Source organism: Mizuhopecten yessoensis, unplaced genomic scaffold, assembly GCF_002113885.1.
Source record: "Mizuhopecten yessoensis strain PY_sf001 unplaced genomic scaffold, ASM211388v2 scaffold3135, whole genome shotgun sequence".
Taxonomy (NCBI): Eukaryota; Metazoa; Mollusca; class Bivalvia; order Pectinida; family Pectinidae; genus Mizuhopecten; species Mizuhopecten yessoensis.
Window position 1 is genome coordinate 273,934 of NW_018404893.1, and position 4,166 is coordinate 278,099.

Below are 4,166 nucleotides of genomic sequence, written 5' to 3' on the forward strand. Positions count from 1 at the left end.
CAAGGGGAGATTACTCCGTCAAGCTATGTCGTCAGGAAGACTCTTTCTAAATACTTATTATATGTAATACGTACAGGTCACTTTTTTCCCCAACTCAAAAATGACGATTTCGTAATCAACTTCAGAAAGTTGAGTATTTTTTTTTTCTATATTTTTTTAGATTCTTCACTGGGGGGTTTTCAGAAGTATATGAACCCAACATTTTTCTTCGAGTTTTTAGCTTTTTGCGCTCTCGATAAGCTTTTTGTATTTCCGCCTTAGTTTTCGTCATACTTTGATATGAGTGGGAATTTAAAAAAAAAATGCGATAAAAGCCATCAGTATTTCAGTTATATGTAGACACAATTCACTTTTGCCATGTCCATATAGGTATTAAAAAAGATCCAGCGTCTTCGTATAGGTTACTCATTTCAGTCCTTAAACATATACGTTACCATTTTCAAACAGATACATTACACATTATATTGGTAAAGTGTTACACTCATGCTACTTAACATTATCACTAAAACAGACTTTAAATCGATGTAATTATCACTTGTGATCAAATATATGAACCTATCTGAAATGTTCAAATTGTTAACAATATATGTCTCCTGGGTATATACAGGAATTGATAATTAAAAAAGTATCCAATTATAATTTAAGGCAAGAGGAGACTGTAGATGACCTAGGGTTAGAACTACCATGTACCGTAAAAACTCATTTCGGTATGGGGCTGTCTGCATTTGGAACTGTCTTTCTAACGACCTATAAAAGGGTGATAACTATAAGGATCTCCACAGACAGCTGCATGTGTGGGACGGCCTCAACTGTGTAAGTGCTCCATGTGTGTAATGTAACACACCTTGCTAACTTTTCTACCCTGTCTGGTGGTTCTCTCCTGTCATGTATATATTGAAAAAATAAACCTGAAATCTGTGATAAATTATGTGCTACTTTTTGACTTTTTCAATATTTTCATGAATTGTATTGCTTTCAAATCTTACCACAATCTTACCAGTATACCAGATCTAGAAATTTATATTTATATCTCTCTTAAACTACTATGATGTGCGCATTAAGCAGACCTCGCTGGTAGGGTGCTCTCCAACCCTTGGAAACTTGACGCACCACATCATGAACTATAATTATATATGCACATGTGATTTTTGTTTTATTTNTTTTTTTTTTTTTTTTTTTTTTTTTTTTTTTTTTTTTTTTATCTTGTATCATATTTACTGTCATTTATATTTATCATGATTGTCGGAATACAAGCTCCTGAGAGCTTATGTTAAATTGTTCACTCTATTCGACGTTGAATAAAGCTTCTTGTATCTTGTATCTTGTTCACATATATTTGCGAAAATAATGCACCAAAACAGAAACGTGGCCAAAGTGAACATATACGTTACATGTTTTCCAAGTGATGTGATCCTTTATTTCACATTTCCCACCCTTTCCTTTCATAGCTAAATAGGATACCGATCATTCAAGCAAAGTTTCAATAAAATCCAACTGTTAGTTAAGGAGGTGTTTTCCGGACAAGTTACTGTGGACGACAGCTGCAGATAGACAGACAGACAGTGTGATTCCAGTTTACTTGATAACGGGATAGCTTGACAGAGTGATCTCCCTTAGCACGGATACGGGAGTAAACAGAACACCCGCGATCTTCGTCCGTGATCATAATGAAGTCGATATTTCATGTGAAAAAGGTCGGGTTTTTTCCCCACTAAAACTGATATAATTACAAACAATCATGCATTTTTGTTTTGTGGAGCCGAAATGAATATGCCATTAGCCTCTATATTTCGGATAATTTGTATAAATTGGTAATGTTCACGGTTGACAGCGACATACAAGTTTTCCCCCTTGACATCGATTTCTAAATTATCAGACGATTAAAAACACTTTTGTAATTGTCACATTTAGAAAATAAGGTTAAAAATTGTTGTATATTTTTTTTGTTTTATAAACGATCGCGTTAATGAGATATGAAGATATCTTTATATTCCTGGAGTTTTAGTCCGGGACCGGCGTACAAGATTTACCTATAACCAGTTACACATTAAGCGTCGTTTTCACAAAAAAGCTAGGACACGGCATAACTAATTTATAAGATAACGAAAACAAAACTGAGATAAATTCCGTATACTGTTATAATTATTTGAGACGACTTCATTTGATATAGATACCTGCACAGGTAACTTTGAATAGGAATATATATATCATTGATGTATACGCTTTAAGCTATCTATCGTTCAGATTTACGTAATATTTTATGACACTTGCTATACCCAGCGGCCTACGTGGACACCTATTAAAGCTATCTTAGGTAGAAATTGAAGTATGAATTGTTAGAAAATAGATTCGCCTCGCACCAACGGTGTACTCCTCTAAAAATATATATTTGTACTATCTGTATAAAACTTTGACAGGGTTCTCCCCAGGATCTAAAGGAATGTACAGGTCACCCACCTTCTGAGCAACCACTGTGTGGCCCATCGGTTGTCTCTTGCAAGTTCCCAGGCAGCAAACGGAATTACATACATCAAGAAGTTCAAGGCCAACATTGAACAATTATACCGATTCTATCACTACAGCACAGTGAGAACATCTGCTCTATATACAAGCCATTCAGTCTGTCCTCAACGATCCACGCATCAATATAACACAAGCCAAGGATGTGCGTTGGCTGAGCCACGATATGCTGCAATCCAGTCGGTGAGGAAGTGCCTGGAATCTGTCATTGTCAGCTTGGAGCGAGAGGCAGAGGAACGCTCGGATGTGCAGGCCATGGATCTTTCTGTTTTTATTCAGAACTACAAGTTTATTGCCACTCTGGATATGCTGTCATATGTTCTCCCAATCTTGTCGCAGTTACTGCATTACTCCTTGGTGAGACCCTGGGTTGCTGGGACGATTCGTGCTGTGGAATCCCTCAAGGACAACCCCGGTCAGCACTTCCAGGAACTGGATAACACTGTTACATTCATGGCCGCCAAACCTCTTAAATTTTCTGTGCCCACCCAGGAAATGAAGGAATCCTTCAAGAAGGACATTTACGACAAGTATATTGACAGTGTTGTGCAAAACTTGGACAAGCGGTTTCCTGATATGCCTTTGCTTGAAGCTTTCAGTGTGTTTGACCTTAGCAAGGTGCCTGATGAGGCTGATGAGGCTGCACATCATGGGAGGGAGGACGTAGAGTTGGTGACTGAGCATTTTGGCCTTGCCACTGCATCTGGACTTGAAGAATGGAGAAAAGTTGCCAACAGAATTTGCTGAGGAACCAACAAACAAGGTGATGAGCAAGATCTCCCTACAGCCGGAAGTCTTCCCGCTTCCGGCTGTAAAAAAGCAGCAAGATAGCTGCTGCTGCTGGCCTTCTGATTCCTACCTCAACAGCTGACGGGAGAGGGGCTTTTGTACCTTAAAACGAATCAAAACAGGACAAAGAAACCGACTGTGTAACAAGATAATCAGTCCCCTGCTTATCATTTCTATGGAAGGTGCCTCAAACACAGAGTTTGACCTCAGAAGCTGTGTTGACAGTAGGGCCAGCCATAAGACCAGGAGGATTTCCTCGCCTACGAGACATTAGTGTTAGTTTAGTCGAAAAAAAAGAACAAAAACTTAATGAAAAACTGTTAGGAAGGAATGTACCAAAGTGTGCTTTTGAAGTGACAGTGTTTAGTGCTTTGTTTATAAACTGGCGTGGAGTAATCAGAGAATAGTTATAGTTGCTTAGGGAAGTGTGGTTTATGGTGTGCTCAATGTGGAGAATGCTGTTCATGTTTTTTGTGAAATGTTAAGTTTTAAACTATTTATTGTATGTATGTAGGTTCTGCATTCATCAAAGGGTGTCAAAAATAGATTCTAGTGAGAGTGAGTGTGATAGTGCGTCTGTCTTTTGAATGTAATGTAATATATTATTTTGGAGTAATTAAAACAAAATTTAATTGATATTTGATGTTTTTAGGTCACCTGAGACAAAGTCTCAAGTGACCTATTGCGATCGCCTTTTGTCCGTCGTCGTCCGTAAACAATTTACATTTTCGACTTCTTCTCCAAAACCACTGAACCAATTTCAATGAAATTTTGCAGGAACCTTCCATAGACAAAGGTCAACAAAAACCATTGCCGGTTTAGTCCCAAGCCCCCAGGGGCCTAAGGGGCGGGGCCAA

The 4,166-nt window shown here is 38.2% G+C and overlaps 1 pseudogene; it reads left to right on the forward strand.

The window, feature by feature from the left end:
* LOC110447029 overlaps positions 1 to 3,583 on the forward strand; it is a 15,116-nt pseudogene extending 11,533 nt beyond the window's left edge.
* Positions 3,584 to 4,166: the final 583 nt, after the last annotated feature.